The sequence below is a fragment of the Hypanus sabinus genome, chromosome 31, assembly GCF_030144855.1.
Source record: "Hypanus sabinus isolate sHypSab1 chromosome 31, sHypSab1.hap1, whole genome shotgun sequence".
NCBI classification, from domain to species: Eukaryota; Metazoa; Chordata; class Chondrichthyes; order Myliobatiformes; family Dasyatidae; genus Hypanus; species Hypanus sabinus.
In genome coordinates, this window is record NC_082736.1 from 9,375,553 (window position 1) to 9,397,252 (window position 21,700).

The 21,700-nt window shown below is 44.7% G+C and overlaps 3 non-coding genes across 3 annotated transcripts; 2 read left to right on the top strand and 1 right to left on the bottom strand.

Moving 5' to 3' along the window:
- The first annotated feature begins 534 nt into the window (after positions 1-534).
- On the top strand, positions 535-606 carry trnaa-ugc (transfer RNA alanine (anticodon UGC)). Its single transcript has one exon. It is a non-coding gene; the product is annotated as a tRNA-Ala (tRNA).
- Positions 607-5,044: 4,438 nt separating this feature from the next.
- On the top strand, positions 5,045-5,126 carry trnas-aga (transfer RNA serine (anticodon AGA)). Its single transcript has one exon. It is a non-coding gene; the product is annotated as a tRNA-Ser (tRNA).
- Positions 5,127-13,531: 8,405 nt separating this feature from the next.
- Positions 13,532-13,603, bottom strand: trnaq-cug (transfer RNA glutamine (anticodon CUG)). Its single transcript has one exon. It is a non-coding gene; the product is annotated as a tRNA-Gln (tRNA).
- Between the last annotated feature and the right edge of the window lie 8,097 nt (positions 13,604-21,700).

Here is a 21,700-nt window from a genome sequence, read left to right on the forward strand (position 1 = left end):
TTTAAATGATAGAATAGATGGCTTTGTTGCAAGTTTGCAGATGACAAGAAGGCAGGTACTTTTCAGGAAACAGGTAGGTTGTAGAAGTACTTTGACAGGTTAGGAGAATTGACAAGACAATGGCAATGTATCTTAATATCATCTATTCTCTGCAGGCCAGGAAAAGAGCGCACTCCGCCTTTCCGGCCGAGATCTTTCATCAGGACTGGAGAAAAAGAAGAGAAGACCTTGCACAGGAGTGTCTCTCTCTCCTTCTCTCTGTCTCGAAGTTCCAAATCGTCCGCTGTATCGATTTCTCAGACAATAAATCCTAATGGAGAATGCTCTTCATCCCATTGCACAATCAGGCACATATGGAAGCGCGTCCACTGGCCAGTGCTCGACAAAGAAATAGCTGAATCGGAAAGTATTCCCGAGTCCTCTCCAGTCGCAGAGGAAGAAATGTTCGTTATTATCTGTGTTATCAATGATTACACTGTATCTGAATTGTGATATGCAGAAGGATTTGGATCTGAACAGTTCTGCATTTAAAGTGGGGATGTAGCTCAGTGGAAGAGCGCATGCTTTGCATGTATGAGGTCCCGGGTTCAATCCCCGGCATCTCCACGCTAGTGAGCATTGAATTTTGAAGCTCCAACTCAACGTGAGTCTCAACGTGGACACGACTAAATCAGGAAGGTGGAGGCTAACCGCTCATTACCGCAAAAAAAATTACTCCTCGAGAGAGTGGACCACCAAAGCCACAGAGATCACCAAGAAAGCACCTCCTGAGGAGATTGAAGCCAGTGAGACTTTCCCTACCATTATTCTACTATAGCTTTTATTTTACATTAGCACTAAACACTCTTATTTTAGGTCTCTTAACCACTTTCTAAACCGTCTGGTGCGAGAATGGCAAGGCATCCGACGGCAAGACCATACAGAGATTCGAACATTGAGACATAGAGATTTGCGGTCCATTCAGAACTGTCGGAATTCTGACCTGCATTCGATCAGATGGACGGATTGGCAGGTGAACGAGACTCGGGATTGGTAAAATAAATCCCGGAGGGTGGGTTTATTCTCCCCTGCACCTCAGACTGCCGTCGCTGCTCGTTACATCAACGTCTGACTAAAGTAACAGACACAAAGTGGAGGAGAATTTCAGCGGGCCAGGGGGCATCCCCGCCCGAAACATCGACTGTTTACTCCTCCCCATAGATGCTGTCTGACCTGGTGATTTGCTCCGGCATTCTGTGTTCTGGAATTGCAGCATCTGCAGAATCCCTTGTGTTTATAATCTAAATAACAGCCGCAGACAAAGAGAAGGAAGGCAAGGAGACACAGAGGGAGATAACCAGTGTGCCTGTCTGCAGGGCCGTAGGAATATAGTCAGAATGATAATGAAAATCACATCCGTTGCTGAAATGTCGGGAGCCAGATATCCTGCTGGGTCGGAGCACAGACACCGGATAATAACCGGATGGGGTAGGAAGATATGAACTGGGAGAGGAGGACGGGGAGGAAGGTAAACGCGTAAGAGAGACACGAGGGAAATTAGACAGGCAATATATTCTAACAAAGAAAACAATAGATAATCGGGGGAAAGCGGCAAAATTAACAAATAAAAAGACAGGAGAAGAACAGAGCTATTTACCTATCAGCAGAATGGCGCGGCGGTAATGTACTGGGCCCGTTATCCAGAGGCCGGCAGATCCAAACCATCATCTGCTATTCTTCAGCAGAATATTTTACCGCAAATCCCCGTCAGGTCACCTGTGTACACAACACACATTTCACTAAAAAATAAAAAACTTGTGCTTCCAATTTAAGTTTCCGTCCACACACTCCATCACTTTCTGAGATTTGTTGAGAATTTCGCGGGTAAAAAGACAATTCCTGTCGTGCTCAGCGATTGTCCAGCACAGCTTGTTCTCCGCTGCATGAAGCTGTGTCTGGTATTGAACTGATTGAACAGACACTACTGGAAACACTCATTATCTCAAGAAACATTTGTGAGTCATGAAACGGGATTAACCTTTCTGATCGTGACACTCGGTTAGAAATGCTGAGAGAAGAAGATATCTTTCAGTGTCAAAGAAGGTGAGAAGTTGGGTGGGAAGTGAAAAGGGGGACATCTGTGATGGGGCGACACCAATACACGATGGCGGTAAGACATTCGGAAAGAGAAACACTGGGCTAAAATGGCAGACGAACGACGGACAGAAATGTTAATTTCACAGAGAAAGAAGTAACGTGGCTGAGTGATTCCAGGCAGAGATGTTTGTGAGACAGGTGCTGAAAAACAGGTACAACACACGGCGATCGCCGGGAACCGAACCCGGGTGAGCTGCTTGAAAGGCAGCTATTCTCATCCCTATACCACTATCGCTCCATGTTGCAGGAGTTTCGAGTAACGAAACGTCTCCCATGCTCCATGTGATTCCACAGACCCCGAGCTGCTCTCTGTCGAATCAATCCTCACTCTGCAGCAGGTTTTATTGCGGCCAGTTGACATCGCCATTCTCAAACAGAGTGAGTTATACAACAGCCAATGATCATTCATCACCGATCGGACTGAGTGAGGGTCGAACTCTCAGAGAGTCGGAAGGGCTGCAAATGGTGCCTGTCTCACATCAGCACATGAGAAAACAAATCCTGATCGTGCATGTTCTTTAGAAAAGCCGATGTATCCGTACGGGGGTGATTGATAAGTTCGTGGCCTACAGCAGAAGGAGATGAGTTATAGAGCTTTCGTTACATGCACAAGCACGTCAATTCTTTGACTGATTATTCAGAAAGTTTGAACTTAATAATTCGCCTGGTGTGATTGATAAGTTAGTTGCTTAAGGTAGAAGGAAAAGACGTTTTAATTCACGTTACATGCACCAGCGGGCCAACACTTTGAGAGATAATGCAGAATGTTTGAAGTTAGTAACTCATCTCCTTCCGCCGTAGGCCACGAATGTATCAATCACCCTCGTGAGCAATTATCTTCAAACTTTCTACACAATCACTCAGAGAGCTGAACAGCGTGTGCATGCAACGAGAGATTTATATCCCCTCTCCATCTACCTCAGGCCACGAACCTATCAATCACCCCTGCTTTCGACACTTTCTTGTGGTCCAAGATCCGTATGTTCCACGACTCTGGACTAATTGTGTAAATGTAGGAGGGGACTATGTTGAAACATAATTGAGTTAAATTTTCTAAAACTGACTCCTTCTACAATAGGGCACGAACCTATCAGTCACTCCTCGTAGGTGTGAGTTCAGTTTAGGAATAAATAAAATAATAACGAACAACCACTTTGCTGGGATTATACTGCGATTCTCTCCATAGTTGGTAGAAGATTGAGTAGCAGATCTGCTGGCAAATAACATGGAAATGTCAGGTGAAGAGGGTTACAACAATCAGACATTTCAACTTCTGCAAAATTAACCAGATCATTTTTTTTGTGCAGGATAAGAAATGGAATATCTGAAATGCATCCGGGAGAGTATTTTTGTTCCAGGCCATGGATAGTCCTACTAGTGTTGGCAATGGAACTAGGTTAGAAATTTACTCTGCAACTTGTAAATAATCAAAACTCGCACTTCTCTGTCTCTGCATAAATGGCAACGCAAATATGTCAACACCGGTCCAATAACTTAGAACAAGAATTCTGCTGTTCACTCTGCACCAATACTCACTCAGACTACTTTCCCCAACTATATCACCATATTAAGGCAGCTCAGTTGGCCACGTGATCGATCCTTCCTTCTCCCAGTCACTGATTTGGGGGATCTTCCTTGTGATGGTGGGTTTCAGGCAAGAGTTATCACTGCTAGCACACTCGAAGTTTCCACTTCTATATTCATATTTTCCAATGCAATTGTCCCATTCCAGCGTCATTGGCATTAGGACATCTGATTGGCTTGAATTCTCCTTTTTGTTAGCTCTGCTCCAGGCCGGCATCCATTTATTTCCCTCTTCCCATTAAGCGTCAATTGGTAATTTATGGCTCTTTGTTCCGTTTAGAAAGCAGTTTAAATAACTCCAGACAGGCATTAACCCCAACATTCACACATTTGCCTGTTATATTATAACAAAAACACCTCACAAATAACGTCGAATTTGGAAAATATCTCTTAACCCGCAAATCACCTGAAACAACTTTGTGTTTGCTTTAAAACACAGAAATTTATTTCTCACAAAATGGAAGATGTAAAGCGGTTCCACAAAATGACATCTTCATTTCCAGGCACATGGCTGGTGCAAAGACACTTGATCTGTCTGCTTCCACTGTCTTTGAGCCATTCGAGTTCGATGTTATCTTACATATTTTAAATCCTCCGTAGCCAACATCTCCTCTTTTTCTGTCCACGGAAAATCCTGGGGATAATATTACTGTTAATATGTATCAGTGAATATGGCCCAGAAGGAACAGCAGCATTTATGACTAATCAAAAATACAGTTAAGGATATAAAAATATTATCCGAATACAAATATGAAGAAACACAATAAGTGTACCCTATTTCATACCATACTGTACATCGGTTATTTAACGGGAATTAGTATTACTGGTATATGGAGATTAGGAAAAATGGTACATGGATCTTAGAAAAATAGAGGCCTCTGCGTAATCCAAGGTAACTTCTAAAGTAAGTCCATGTTCAGCACAACATGCGGGCCGAAGGAACTTCATTGTGCTGTAGGTTTTCTATGTTTCTATATTGAAACGCAATATAACTGTATGAAATCAAACAAAATCAGCAAAAATAAATGTGCTCGCAAACACTGAAGTTTTTAAAGTTGCCCTAAAACACAGGCTGGGGAAAATACCATGGGTAACCACTAGAACAAAGAGCAAAGCAATGACAACATGTGAAGTAATACACATCAAAGGATGTAAATTAACATTTAAACCCCAGTTCCAAGCTCTATTCCAAAAACGATGGATTCTACAAAACATCACTGACTAAATGTGTCTTTGATGACACATCCCACTATTTACTTTGGTAAATAACTCTATCTGACTCTACTGTAATATAAATTATAGGTGGAAGCTCACTAGAGCACTTGTAGTCGTGGCCGAGTGGTTAAGGCGATGGACTAGAAATCCATTGGGGTTTCCCCGCGCAGGTTCGAATCCTTCCGACTACGTGTTTATATCGGTTTTGATTCCCTGATCCCTCCCACGGATACAGATTGTAAAAAGAAGCTCCGATCACTGTTCGCTGCCTGCAAAACCAGCAAGATCCCCTGTTTTCCACATTTATTCTGGTGGCTTCTACTATGCAATCTGTCAGCCGCTGTTCGGCTGTTATCCGAAATGTTGGTGGTTCAAGCCTATCCAGGGGCGCTGTTGATCCAGTGGCCTTTGCTGTCCGTTTTGTGCGCTCCGTGCTGTCCCTAAAACATTCATTTAAAAAGACATATATCCACGTACGGAAAACAGAACACTACCACGACCTGTCTTGCTTGCATTCATATTGCTATAAACTGAATATGTTGTACATGGACGATAAAACCAGCAGAAACTCGTACAGGGCACCAATGCATTTCATATTTAAATTTATGTTATCGCCACTTGAACCAGAGGGATAAATTCACTCAACTTAACTCACACCAACATTGACTGTTTCCACAACTCACTTTCAAACTCGACATTTCATGCTGTCGACTTTCTTGCTTTGTTATTATTATTATGACTTTCTCAGCTCAAGCTGGTAAAACCTGAAGTCCGGGCGCACTGACGCACACTCTTTCCTCAATAGCTACGGACTGCCGACCATCCTAGTGGTGTATAGTATAGTGGATTTCAGGAGATTTCCGGAAATATTGGTTTGCTCTCCTTACCGTTTAATACTATTGTGTAGTGACTATGAGATGATAGTTGTTGTTGATAATACATTAGGACATTCTACACCCTGTTCATTCTCAATTGTCTTTAAATTTCTTCATTTAATTCAGCATATTTCTGGTGTTTTTCACTTATTAGTTGTAGTATGTTATGTGTGTTTGCAATGGCTATATCGATTATGTACGTTGTTACTGCTTTTTCATCCGGTAATATTATATATTCAGACGGTTATTATGGATTGTCCTATCTGTAATAATGGATCAGACAAAAATTAATGTGTAGGACTCTGACCATAATCTAGAACAGGTTTGTATTTATCATAAGGTGTTCTGTCTTTTATGAGTTTGTATTTTAAATCAATATTTTGGTGACTGTTGTTTGTCAATTGATTGTCCCATGTAAATAATCAGATTGAGTTAAACTGCTGCTCAATCCTGTAATGTGTTGGATTGTTCCTGGTGGTTCTTGTCATTTTCTGCATTTATCGTCATTAATTTGTATGACGTTTATTATGTTTTTCTAATATTTTTCGGTTAGCCCCCGGCCCTGTATTGCCACAAGGAACCCCTCTGATTCTGGGAAAAGATCTCCAACTCTGAGCCAAGCGTTCCACACTTCCTTCTTCACATCTTGTCTGCTTAGGTCATGGGGATGTTTTCCATGGAGGGATGGTCCCCCATAGATTAACTTTATATTATTTTTATCTGTATTTTACGTTTTGTATTTTCACAGTCTGTTATGTTTTCTACATTGTTTGTCTGTCTTGTGTGCACTCCTTCACTGATTATATTCTGTTTCTTTGCATTTACTGTAAATCCCCGCAAGGAAACGCATCCAATGGTAGCATATTTGTGCTTTCGCAATGAATGTCCTTTGAATTTGGAAGTGTTGTGCGCTGCTACACAGGACCCCGACCCTAGGTGCCCTCTAGTGGACGGTGGCTGCCTCACGGATCTCACTGCGACTCTCCGGGTCGTTTTGTGAACCCAGTAGCCGGGATGTTTCACTTCTTGCTCACATCAACGTGTAAGTTAAATAAAGCGACGACTTGCTGCTCCACTGCAAAGTTCACGCACGCCGGTGACATTTGTATAAAGGGAAACAAATTTAATGTTTCGCACACAAAACATTGGAGGACCTCAGCAGGTCAGTCAACATCTATGGAGATGAATAATAAATCGGAAGGTCAGGCCGTGTTCCTTCATCAGTACTTGAAAGGAAGTGGGAAGAAACCAGAATAACAACGCGGGGAAAGAGAAGTTCAACCTACAAGGTGATATGTGAGGACGGAAGGTAGATATGTTGGGGAAAGGGAAATAAATGAGAGGCTCGGTGGTGACTGGTGGAAAAGACAAAAATGGTTGAAAAGCAGAAATTAAATTGGATGACTAGAAGGAGGCTGTAGACGTGCGAGGAAAACTGAAGACGCCAGAGGGAATCCCGAATGGAAAACTAAAACAAAGAGAGGAGAATGGAGAAATTACCGGGTTAAGGAAATCGATGTTCATCCTACCAGTCTGAGGGCTACCAAACGAAATATGAAGTGCCGCTTCTCCATCCCGAGATTGGCTTCATCGTGACAGTAGAGGAATCCATGGACCATCATGGCAGAATTGGAATGGGCCGTGGAGTTAAAATGGTTGACCACTGGGAAATCCTCCTCGTTGCGGACGGAGCAAATTTGCTCGACTAAATGGTTCCCCAATCCAACTCGCGTATGGAGATGAGGTCGTATAGGGAACACCCGATACACTAGATGGCCAGGCAAACACACAGCTGAAGTATTTTCTCACCTGGAAGGACTGTTTGGGACCTTGAATGTTGTGAGGGAGGAGGTGAATGGACAGGCGCAGCACTTCTTCCGTTTGGATAAACACCGGAAGGGAACTCAGAAGGGAGTGTGTAGTCGTGTCTGAATTATTTGGCGATGCGCTCGGGATCCATTAATATTTCCTCGTGCAGCTTCGAGTCCTGATATCTATGTATTTCCAACATTTTCTGTTTCATATTGTCCGTGCCTCTCTGATGCTAACCGGTCATGTGGACTGTGCAAACCGGGTCTAGCCCAGCAGCGATTGTTGGTCACGTTCTGCAACACAGAATTGAACCATCTATTCATACTTTCCAGTAAACCTGCCTCTGCGTCGCATCGGTGTGCGCGTTCGGCTGTTACCGGAAAAGTTGGCGGCCAATGACCCGGAAGATGTTTCTTCTCTGTTGTGTTTCATTGCCAGCTGGGAAACGCTGCGCTGAACGGAGGCCGGGGTTCCCTTCTGCTGCCGCGTTGGGAATTCGAACTGTTGTATTTCAGACGCGTGCCGAGATACAGTAAAAACCTTCTCCGTTCATACTGCTCATAGGGATGAAATCATTACACAGTGCATTGAGATCGCACAAGGCAAAGCAATGACAGAATGCTGAATAAAGTGCAACAGTGACAGGGAAAGAACTGTACAGGTAAATAATAAGCTATAGCATCACACCGAGGTGGATTGTGAGGTCAAACGTACACCTCATCGTACTGAGAAACGATTCAGTAGACAAAACAGCGGGACTGAAACTAACCATGAGACTGTGATACGTTCTTTCAGGCGTTTGTGCTTTCCGCCCGATGGAAGAGGGGAAAGGAGAGAATATCCGAGATGCGGGTGTCTTTGGTCAGACAACTGTCTGTTCGATTTGACTGGAAAGTCTGTGTTTCCTCGAGCGGAATCCTTGGAATTCACGGACTTGCCTGAACTAGTGTTGTGTTTTTTTATTTAATTTTGGGTCCTCGATCGTTCAGTCGGAGTTCAGTTGGTTTCATCACAGAAGAAGGATATGTATTCAATCTCTGATTTGCTATACTGAATGATAATTTATAAAACGCTTAGTCTCACAGATAATCGCCCATGAATTAGTGTGTGTGGTCGACTTGGTCCCGGGAGTTCCATGTACATAGTGCTCTGAAAGAGGTTATTTTTATAGCCTGAAATTGTAGATTTTTAAATGGCCGAGAATCGAACTCAGGTCTACTGGTTCGAAAGCAGCTATGCTCACCACTATACCGCAATAGCCTCATGATCGAGTGGAGATTCAGGTAGTGACCGTCTCCTTTGCTACAAGATTCAGTTCTGTAACTCGATTATCAGTTTCCGCGCTGCATTCTGAAGGATCATTCCTTACCCCGTTGTTGTTCCTATTCCGACCAGTGGATGTCGCGTCATTCCCACAGACCGGAGAAACACAACACTCTGTGTTCGGACTGCAGGGAAAATCAAGACAAGTCAAGTCACTTTTGTTGTCATTCCGACCATAACTGCTGTTACAGAACATAGTAAATAATAAGTCAACGTTTTTCAGGACCATAGTGTTTTTCAGGACTCAGTACAAAAACTAGACTGAACTACGAAAATACAGCACAGACAGAAAAAAAAACAACAGCTACACTAGACTACAGACATACCCAGGACTGCATAAAGTGCACAAAACAGTGCAGGCATTAAAATAAATAATATATAGGGCAATAGGGCAGTAAGGTGTCAGTCCAGGCTCTGGGTATTGAGCAGTCTGATTGCTTGGGGGATGAAACTGTTACATAGTCTGGTCGTGAAAGTCTGAATACTTCGGTGCCTTTTCCCAAACGGCAGGAGGGAGAAGAGTTTGTATGAGGGCTTTGTGCAGTCCTTCATAATCATGTTTGCTTTCCGGATGCAGCGTGTGGTGTAAATGTCCGTGATGGCGGGAATAAAGAGCCCGATGATCTTCTCAGCTGACCTCTCTATCCACTGCAGATTCTTGCGATCCGAGATGGTGCAATTTCCCAACCAGGCAGTGACGTAGCTGCTCAGGATGCTCTCAATACAGCCCCTGTACAATGTAATGAAGTTGGGGGGCGGGGTGGGTGGGAGTTGGATTTTACTCAGCCTTTGCGGAAAGTAGAGATGCTGCTGGACTTTCTTTGCTATGGAGCTGGTGTTGGGGGACCGTGTGAGATTCTCCGCCAGGTGAACACCAAGAACTTTGCAGCTCTTAACGATCTCTACCAAGGAGGCGTCGATCTTCAGCGGGCAGTGGTCGCTCCATGCCGTCCTGAAGTCAACAACCATTTATTTTGTTTTGTTCACATGATGTTGCACCTGATCCCGACTGACTGACGTCTCCCAGTCAGGAAGTCTGATATCCAGTTGCAGAGGGAGGTGTGCAGGCCCAATAGGCTCAGCTATCCAATCAGTTTCTGAGGGTTGATTGTGTTGAATGTGGAACTGAAGTCTATGAACAGCATCTAAACGTATGCGTCTTTATTCTCCATGTTGGTTAGTGCCAGGTGGAGGGTGATGGCAATGTCATCGTCTGCTGAGCGGTTGGGACGGTACGCAAACTGCAGGGGGTCCAGTGAGGGGGGCAGCTGGCTCCTGATATGCCTCATGACGATCCTCTCGAAACAGGTCATGATGATGGATGTGAGTGCAACGGGACGGCAGACATTTAGGCAGGACACTGAAGAATTCGGCACGGGAACGATGGTGGCGGGCTTGAAGCACGTTGGACCGGTGGCGCTGCTCATGGAGATGTTGAAGATGCCAGTGAGAACATCTGTTAGCTGGTGTACACATCCACTGAGCACTCTACCGGGAATGTTGTCTGGTCCAATGTTGACCCTGCTCAGGGTTCTTCTCACATCGGCCACGGTGAGACACAGCACTTGGTCATTTGTTGGGGGGCGTAGAATTTATTCATCGCAACTCAGAGGGAGGCATCACCTATACAGTCAGGTGATGTCCTGTAATTGGTGATATCCTGCATGCTCTTCCACATGCGCCGCGTATCGCTGCTGTCCTGGAAGTGGCTGTGAATTCGCTGGGCGTGTGCACGCTTTGCCCCTCTGATGGCCCGGGAATATTTGGCCCTTGCTATTCTTATGGCTGCCTTGTCGCCTGCTCTGAAAGCGGATCACGGTTCCTCAGCAGCGCACTCACCTCCACGGTCATCCATGCCTTCTGGTTAGCGCGTATAGTGATGGTCTTGGACAGAGTAACATCATCAATGCACTTGCTGAAGTAGCTAGTCACTGGTGCCGTGTACTCTTCTAAGTTGGTAGAGTCGCCATCAGTTGCAGCCTCCCTGTACATGTGCAAGTCAGTTTGCTCAAAAGAGTCTTGAAGAGCAGAGACAGCTCCTGCTGGCCAGGTTTTCACCTGCTTCTGAGCTGGTCTGGAGCGCCTGACGAGCGGTCTGTATGCTGGGTTTAGCATAACAGAGATGTGGTATGAGTAACCGAGGTGTGGGCGGGGCTCCGCCCGGTACGAGTGGGAGATATTTGTATAAACTAGGTCCAACGCGTTATCCCCCCCCCCCCACTTGCAAAGTCCACATAGTGATGGAATTTGGGCAGCAAATCGCCTCTTGACAGAATCGGCGCTAGAAATGGTTCCCTTCTTCAGGCATCAGCGAATTGGAAAACAAATCCTGATTAGAAAGGTTTCAAACAATTGAAAGAACACGCAGTTGGACGTTAATGGGAGCCCTTTCTTTGGCCAGTCTTTGAACTCATTAACTGACTGAATCGCTAAAAAATCCTAAGACCCCTCCAGTCACACAGTGAAAGGGGATGTGTGAAAGGCGCTTGCTCGACACTTAACAAACAGACATCAAAGTGACTCTGTGAGCGCTCTTATACCCTGACATCCGTATGATCGCCCTGATGAAGGGTCTCAGACAGAAACGTCGACTGTTTACTAAATTCCATTGATGCTGCCTGGACTGCTGAGTTCCTCCAGCATTTTGTGTGCATTACTTTGATTTCCAGCATGTACAGATTTTTCCAGCATCTCCAGACGGCAGATAGCTCGGGATGGGAGGGTTCATCGAGAATTTTGTGTTCAGCACCCCTTCTCTAGTAATCCATGAACGGGTCTATAATCGAGAGCCATTCGGCGTTACACTCGGTGACCGATTCCGTCACTTCGGATCATTAAATAGGGTCTTTTGCTGTGAGATATAAATTCACACACTTCCCAGCACACATGCCGATTCCCTCAGTGTGTCCCAGTGACTGTAGAATGCAAGAGAACAGCTGAAACACTTTGGAAAAAACTATGCCAAGTGGGCAATATGTTTAATACCCGGTTTAAATGCACCCTGACCCTCCCGCAGCCTCGGACCCTCCGAACAGACGCTCAGAAAGTGAACTGAGGGAAGGAACGGCGATGTTTCGCTCTGTGACGTCTTTCAAACATGAGAGCATGCGCAGCGTCGTTCCGCCCCTTGACCTGATTGACAGGACAGCAGAATCCATGCCTGGGAGCGGTTAGACAGCAGCCGGGAATAGAGTACTCCTGGGCACGGGAGTAGAGCGCTACCGGCGTCCTCCTTCCACCAGCAGCACATCGCCCCGAGAGCAGCTTTACCGATAGGCTCGGTGATCGGCACTGACTCCGGAGACGGCGGTTGCGAGAAAGAGGCGGTGTGTAACAGCGACTGAACTCGGAATGCAGAGTGAGTGGGCAGAGAGAGCTATTCCCGGGCTGGGGTAGGTAGGGCGGTGAAGGCGGGGTGGGAAGGAGCTGTCGGTGAGCTGCATGTCTGCCTCTTCTCGCCATACCGGGTGGTATATCCATGTTTAGTCCCAGTCTCCTCGTGTTTGTTTTTGCAGGACACTGAGCCGGACAGGTTTACAAAGAGCGGCTGTTGTAGCATCCCAGAGAAAAGTGTGGCGGACACAGTTTACACTGGCAACACACACAAAATGCAGGTGGAGAGCAGCAGTCCAGGCAGCATTTACGGAAGAAGTACTTGTTTCCATAGATGCTGCCAGGCCTGTGAAGCTCCTCCAGCATTTTGTGTTTGTTGCTCGAATTTCCAGCATCTGTGGATTTTCACTTGTTTGCGGATTGCGATGATCGTTTGCCAGAAAACGTGTGGTGAAAAAAACAGCAATGAACCTCAGGATACTGACCACCAGCCCCTTCCAGTGAAGATGCAAACCATCCCTTTGGTATCGATCACCCCTGCACAGATGAAGTCCCAGTGATTGGGTAAATACAAGCGGGCTTTTTCCACGGGGGATGGGAGGTACTACAACCAGAGGGCATGAGTTAAGGGTGAAAGGTGAAAGTTTAAGGAGAACAGGAAAGGAAAATTCTTCACTCAGATGGTTGTGAGAGTGTTGGAACGAGCTGCCAGGATGAATGGTGCATGCAAATTTGATTTCAATATTTAAGAGAAGTTTGGATAGGTGCGTGCATGCAGGGGTATGGAGCGATATGGCTCCAGTGAAGGTCGATGGGATTAGGCCCCTTAAATGATGTAGCACGGATCAAATGTAACAAAGGGCCTGTTTCTGTGCTGTACTTTTCTATGACTCCATGAATCTATGATCCAGAACCTTGAAACCCTGCCCCTGCACCAGCTCCGCATCCACACATTCATTCACACCTGAAAACGCCAACAGGAATATTAGACTTCAAATCCCAACCAGCCCCCTCCCCCCAATAAAAAATAACATGACGCTAACAAGCAAGAAAACACTTGCTTAAAAAAAACTGAAGGATAATAATATAAACTGCAGTCATCATTAATGTCTTCGAATTTCGAAAATACTGTGTCCTCGTTCAGCATCACGGAGCTCGTACTCCGTACTTCAGGCGCAAAGGCCTGGTCTCACGACCGATGAGGCCCTCAATAAAATTGTCATAGATAATCTGTACACAATTATTCAAGAAACAGGTTCCACCGAGACTCGAACTCGGATCGCTGGATTCAGAGTCCAGAGTGCTCACCATTACATCATGGAACCAGATGTGCTTATGCGAACAAAAAAGAAGATGAATCTTAGGGTAGTATGTGGTGACACGTGTAAACTTTGACAGTATATTTACATTGAACTTTATACTTCATAGAGCATGTCTTGTGAGGACATGTTGAGGAAGGGAGCAGTTTTCTCTTTGGAGGGAGCAGGATAAGACGTGACTTGAAAGAGGTATTCAAAATTCGGACTGACTGGGAGAGCTCAGTCAGTTCAGACGGGAGCAGCATCTCCAACACCATCACACTGAGCACGGAGGTTCCCCAGGGCTGTCTGCTCAGTCCACTGCTTTTCACTCTGCTGACCCACGACTGTGCAACAATACACAGCTCGAACCATATCATCAGGTTCGCCGATAAGACGACCGTGGTGGGACTCATCAGCAAGAACGACGAGTCAGCACACAGAGAGGACGTGCAGCGGCTAACGGAATGGTGCGGAGCCAACAACCTGTCTCTGAATGTGAACAAAACAGAAGAGATGGTTCTTGACTACTGGAGGGCACGGAACGACCACCCTCCGCTGAACATCGACAGCTCCTCGGTAGAGATAGTTAAAAGCAACACAGTGTTCATCTTACGGAGAATCTCACCTGGTCTCTCAGCTCCATAGCCAAGAAAGCACATCAGTGTCTCTACTTTCTGCCATAGCTGAGAAAAGTCAATTTCCCAACCCCTTCATCACCACATTTTACAGAAGATGTACCGAGAGCATCCTGAGCAGCTGTATCACTGCCTGGTTGGAAAACTGCAGCGGATAGTAAAGTCAGCTGAGAAGATCATCAGGGTCACTCTTCCCGCTATTACAGACATTTACACTACACGCTGCACCCATCAATCCAATGACACTGTGAATGACCCCACGCACCCCTCATACAAAATATTCTCCCTACTGACATCTGGAAAAAAAAATACCAAAGCATTCGGGCACTCACAACCAGACTGTGCAACAGTTACTTGCACCAAGCCATCAGAATCTTTAATACTCTGCGTCTAGACTGACATCTGCATCATTTATTATTATATTGAAATTTGTCCTCTATTGTGACTACTGTCTTATTTATTAATTATACTACCCTGCACTGTTTAGTGCCCTTTATGTAGTCCTATGCAGGTCTGTAGTTTAGTGTAGATCTTGTGTTGTCTTACATAGTCTAGTGTATTTTTTGTCCTGTTTCATGAAGCACCATGGTCCTGGAGGAACGTTGTTTGTTTTTTACTATGTTCTGCGCCGGCAGTTTATGGTCGAAATGACAATAAAAAGCGACTTAACTTGACTTGATGATAGAAGGCATGTATCGATTAGACAGTCCGAACATTTTTCTCCGGGTGGAAGTGGCGGGAAAGATGGGAGGGAGGTGTAATGTTCAGGTGATTGGAGGAATGCATAGCAGTGGGGGATGCCATAGGTTCTCTTTTCACTCTCAGAAAATGAATGGAATTCGCAGCCAGGGGTAGTGTTAGAAGCAGATACATTAGAGACATTTAAGTGACCTTACATTGGGGCATGAGTCATGCCGCTGAGGAATTTCTGTGAGTGACTATTTTGAAAACAGTCATCGCCAAATAAGCACACAGTCTTGGTGGAATTTACTAATCTGAGGGCAAGCTAATGGGAACTGTGTTTGGCAGGAACGGGGGAGAGTAGACACTGGGAGCTGTTGTTATTGAGTAAAGTGACATCTAACCTCTGGGACTTATTTACAGTCGTGCTGTTCAGGAATGTTGCAAATTCAGTCAAAAAGGAAAAGGAACCACAAGGAATATTCAGTAAGTGGAATTTAGACAAGGCCATTTTGATAAATTTTCAGCAATATGCAAATTCTTCAGAGAATCAGTAGTACGGAATGATGCTGGGGAGGGGGAATGATTTAGCAGAGCAAGACTGGGGAGAATAGCAAGGCACTTTGCACATGCATTAAAAAACAAGAAGGACATCGCAGGGAAGGTAGGAACGTGGAACATCTCAGGGGCAAAGAACAGAACGTATGCCTGGTGACAGAGGTTCTGGGCAAAGCACGAGATGATTAGTTCATGTCAATATTCCTCAAACTGAACGTGACGCAGTAAAGAAAGTTCAGGATGATTCGCGGATATTCCGCGGCATGTTTATAGCAAGCTGCTGGGAGCGTTGGGACTCTCACCAGACTGGATGGAATACATCAGAGATTACTGAGTGAATGAGGCAGGATAGCAGATTTCAGCGGCCTTCATGGAGATCTTTGTAGATTCTTTTTAATTGCACAGATGACTCTCTATTTAGACAGCAGCTTAATATAGGGGGTGATCTCCCCGGCCCGGCCAAACTGAAATCTCGTTTGGGTGGATGCTGCGCGATGTGTCCCCTGTTACAATTCAGTACGGAAATAACAAACAATACACAATATGCGATTAAACGATTAGGCTTTATGGTTCTTACTTTGAGTATATGGTTAGTAAAAAAAAACGAAAAAAAGAAAAGGGCCTAATGTTATGAAACAGTCTGCTGCACAAAGTTGGAGATCACCGATAAGCTGATTGTCCAACATCAACCTCCTCCGATCGTCGCTGCCCTTCGGGCGCTCGCTCCAAGTCCAACTCGTCCGGTGGTCTACCAAATCTCTCCAATCGTGTCTTGACTCCTCATCTCTCCCCGGCCAAAAGACAGCGAAAGTCTCTCTTGCAGCTCACAAGAAACAACAACATTTCTAACCTCATTATCTCGAGTCATAACCCAAACGTTGCAGCAACAGAGAAACCATTACATTATCAGTAAAACCCTACAGCTTGTTATACACTTGATTTTACAGTGGACTGTTGATGAGCCAATAGACAAGACAATAGCTGCAGAAGTAGACCATTCGGCCCCGCGAGCCTGCACCGCCATTCTGAGATCATGGCTGATCATTCACTATCAATGCCCAGTCCCTGCCTTGTTCCCATATCCCTTGATTCCCCTATCCATTAGATATCTATCTAGCTCCTTCTTGAAAGCATCCAGAGAATTGGCCTCCACCATCTTCCGAGGCAGTGCATTCCACACCTCCACCACTCTCTGGGAGAAGAAGTTCTTCCTCAACTCTGTTTTAAATAACTGACCTCTTATTCTCAATCCATGCCCTCTGGTACTGGACTCTCCCAACATCTGGAACATATTTCCTTCTTCAATCCTATCAAATCCTTTAATTATCTTAAACGTTTCAATCAGATCCCCTCTCAATCTCCTCAATTCCAGTGTGTAGAAGCCCAATCTCTCCAGTCTCTGCGTAAGTCAGCACTGCCATCCCAGGAATCAACCTAGTGAATCTACGCTGCACTTCCTCAATTGCCAGAATGTCCTTCCTCAAACCTGGAGACCAAAACTGTACACAATATTCCAGGTGTGGTCTCACCAGGGCCCTGTACAAATGCAAAAGGACATCCTTGCTCTTGTTCTCAAATCCCCTTGTAATAAAGGCCAACATTCCATTTGCCCTCTTCACTGCCTGTTGCACTTGCTCATTCACCTTCATTGATTGATGAACTAGGACTCCTAGGTCTCTTTGCATTTCTCCCTTACCCAACTCTACACCGTTCAGACAATACTCTGCCCTCTTGTTCCTGCTTCCAAAGTAGATAACTTCTCATTTATTCACATTGATTGACATCTGCCAAGTATCTGCCCACTCTCCCAGCCAATCCAAGTCTCCCTGTATTCTCCTAACGTCCTCTTCGCATGTCACACTGCCACCCAGTTTACTATCGTCAGCGAACTTGCTGATATAGTTTTCAATGCCCTCATCTAAATCGTTGACATGAATCGTAAACAGCTGTGGTCCCAATACAGAGCCCTGTGGTACCCGACTAGTCACCTCCAGCCAGTCCGAGAAATACCTATTCACTGCTACCCTTTGCTTTCTATCTGCCAACCAGTTTTCTATCCATGTTGCAACCCTGCCCCCAATGCCATGAGCTCTGATTTTACTCACCAATCTCCTATGTGGTACCTTATCGAAAGCCTTCTGAAAATCTAGGTACACAACATCCACTGGCTTACCCTCGTCTAACATCCCTGTTTCACCCTCAAAAAACTCCAACAGATTAGTGAAGCATGATTTGCCCTTGGTAAATCCATGCTGGCTCGGCCTAATCCTATTACTGCCATCAGGATGTGCCATTATTTTGTCCTTAACAATGGAATCAAGCATCTTCCCCACGACTGACGTTAGGCTAACAGGGCGATAGTTCTCCGTTTTCTCCTTCCCTCCCTTCTTGAAAAGAGGGATAACATTAGCCACTCTCCAATCTTCAGGAACTGATCCTGAATCAAAGGAACATTGGAACATGATTACCAATGCATCCGCAATTTCCTGAACCAATTCTTTTAGAACCCTCGGATGCAGACCATCTGGACCCGGGGATTTATTAGCCTTCAGTCCTATCAATCTACTCATCACAGTTTCATTCCTAATGTCAATCTATCTCAATTCCTCTGATATTTTATGACCCTGGCCCATCCATACATCTGGGAGATTGCTTGTGTCCTCCCTGGTGAAGACCGATCTAAAGTACGCAGTAAATTCTGTTGCCATTTCCCTGTTTCCCATAACAATTTCTCCCAATTCATTCTTCAAGGGGCCAACATTGTTCTGAACTATCTTCTTTCTCTTCACATAGCTATAAAAGCTTTTGCTATCCCCTTTTATATTCCTGGCTTGACTGAGCTCATACCTGATTTTTTTTCTCTCGTATTGATTTTTTAGTTAAGATCTGCTGTTCCTTAAAACTTTCCCAATCATCTGTATTCCAACTCATCTTAGCCCTGTCATACTTCTTTTTCTTTAATGCTATACAATCTCTGACTTCCTTTGTCAACCACTGTGGCCCCTTCCCCCTCTTTGAATCCTTCCTTCTCATTGGAATGAACTGCTTTTGCATCTTTTGTATTATCCCCAAGAATATCTGCCACTGCTGATCCACTGTCTTTCCTGCCAGGGCATCCGCCGATTTCACTTTGGCCAGCTCTTCCCTCATGGCTCCGTAGTCTCCTTTATTTAATTGCAACACTGACACCTCTGATCTGCACTTATCCCTCTCAAATTGTAGATAAATACTTATCATGTTATGATCAATACTTCCTAATGGTTCCTTTACTTCAAGATCATTGGGTTTCCCTGGTTAACAAGGCAATAGAGACAATTCAGGAAATGGTTGACTCGTGCATTAATCTTCACATTAATTCTTACTCATACAATCTACTGACATCGGTAAAGGCATTTTTTTTTCAGGGTAGCCAACATGCCTTTGTGTGCGTGAGATTATAGTTTACGAAGATGATCTCATGCTTCATGTAAAATGGTTGAGTGATGAAGGCCGTACTGTGGATATTGCATCAATAGAACTTGAAAAGCTTTCAACAAGGCCTTTCATGGCAGAGCATTTAGGCTCGGTGGAGAATGCAAACAGAAAGCAATGGTAGAAGGGTGTTACTCCAACTGGAGATCTGTGGACAGAGGCGTTCCAGGAGGATCGGTGCTGGGAACTGAATTTGAATGGAACTGAACTGAATTGTATTGTCTTTATTTTTTGCATCCTTCACATACATGAGGAGTAACAATCTTTACGTTACGTCTCCGTACAAATGTGTAATGAGCAATCATTGTAATTTATAATAATTTACAATAAATAGAACAGGCAATGTATTATAGTGTGCACTAAATTAGCGTGAGTTCATTCGTCTAATGCCCTGGTGAAGAAGCTGCCCTGGAACCTTTTGAACGTAGCTATTATGCTGTGGTATCGCTTCCCGGATGTTAGTCACTGGAATAAATTGTGGTCGGAAAGGCCTGGATCCCCAATGATCCTTCGGGCCCTTTATACACACCTGTCCTCGTAAACGTCCTGAATCATGGGGGGCGGAGTTCAAAGTTTGCAAGGAGATTTAGACCAGTTAGAAGAGTGGGCTCAGCGATGGCAGATGGATTTTAATGCTGATAAGTGTGAGGTGCTAAATTTTGTTAGGAATAATCCAAATAGGACATACATGGTAAATGGTAGGGCATTGAAGTAAGCAGTAGAACAGAGTGATCTACGAAAAATGTTGCATAGTTCCCTGAAGGTGGAATCTCATGTGGATAAGGTGGTGAAGAAAGCTTTTGGTATGTTGGCCTTTATAAATCATAGCATTGAGTATAGGAGTTAGGATGTAATGTTAAAATTGTACAAGGCATTTGTAAGGCCGAATTTGGAGTATTGTGTACAGTGCTGATCACTGAATTATAGGAACGATGTCAACAAAATAGACAGAGTACAGAGAAGATTTACTAGAACGTTACCTGGGTTTCCGCACCTACGTTACAGGGAAATATTGAACAAGTTAGGTATTTATTCTTTGGAGCGTAGAATGTTGAGGGGGGACATGTCAGAGGTGTTTAAAATTATGAGAGGGATAGATAGAGTTGACGTGAATAGGTTTTTTTTTCCTTTGAGAGCAGAGGAGATTCAAACAAGTGGAGATGAGTTGAGACTTAGGGGGTAAAAGTTTAAGGGTAACATGAGGGGGAATTTCTTTACTCAGAGAGTGGAACTTTGTGTAACGAGCTTCCAGTAGAAGTGGTAGAGGTAGGTTCGGTTTTGTCATTTTGCAAAATTGGATAGGTATCTAGACAGGAAAGGAAAGGAAGGTTATGGGCTGAGTTCGGTTCAGTGTGAGTAGGTAAGAGTAAGCGCTAGGTACGGACCAGAAGGGCGGAGATGGCGTGTTTCCGTGCTGTAATTGTTATATGATTATATGGATATACAGATGCGCTGGGCTGTCTGCACCACTCTCTGCAGACTCCTGCGATTAAGGGAGGTAGAGTTCCCATACCAGGCAGTGATGCAGCCAGTCAGGGTGCTTCCAATTGAGCCACTGTAAACAAGTTCTAAGGATTTGGGGGGCCATACCAAACGTCCTCAACCGTCTGAGTTGAAAGTGGTGCTATTGTACCTTTTTCACCTCACAGCTGGTGTTCACAACCATGTGAGCTCCTCAGTGATGTGGATGCCGAGGAATTGGAAGTTGTTTTAACATCTCAACCACAGATCCACTGATGTCAACAAGGTGTAGCCCGTCTCCATTCCTCCTGTAATCCGCAAGCAGCTCCTTTGTTTTTCCGACATTGAGGGAGAGATAGTTCTCTTGACACCACTGTGTCAGAGAAATTACTTTTTCACTGTAGGCCACTTTGTTACTGTTTGAAATTAGGTCAATCAATGTAGTGTCGTCGGCGAAATTAATTAATATATTGGAGCTGTGTGTGGCGATGCTGACATTGGTGTACAGGGAGTAAAGGAGGGGACTCATTAAGCAGCCCTGAGGGGCTCCTGTATTGGCAGTCAGAGGGTTTGAGATTAGGGAGCACTCTCTTACAAACTGCTGATGATATGACAGGAAATCCAGGATACAGCTGCACAGGGCCGGGTTAGGGCCGAGGTCTTAGGGCTTCTTGTGCAGACTAGATGGAACTATGGTGTTAAATGCTGAACTGTAGAGTCCAAGACAGCATTCTCACATAAGTATCCTTCTTGTAATTACAAATTACTATAAATTACACATTGCACATTTAGACGAAGACGTAGCGTAAAGGTTCGTACTGCTAATGTGAAGGATACAAGAAATAAAGTCAATTAAACTAAATTAAATCCAATTCAATTCAACTCAATTAAATTCAATTCAGTGTGTTGTTTACGCTCTTTATGAATGATTTGGGTGTGAAAGTAGAAGGCGTATTAGTTTGCAAATGATATTAAAATAAGCAGCAGTGTAGATCGTGTAGGTAGCGATATAAAAGTGCAAGGGGGTGATCTAGCAGTGTGTGATGAGGAATCGCCAACGGTCTTCAATCCAGATACATGTGAAGCACAGCATTGTGGGAAATGAAACCAGTGCAGGATTTAAACAGTGTAGGCTGGAGCCCCGGGGAGAGTTATGGTACAGAGGGTCCGAGGAGTGCAAGTGCAGAGTTCAATGAACGCATGTTACAGGTAGATAGCGTGATGAAGATCATCAGGATCAGACAAACGCCTTCATCAGTCAGGGCACTGAGTGAATAAACGAATAAGAAATTCTGTTACATTTATGTAACACGTG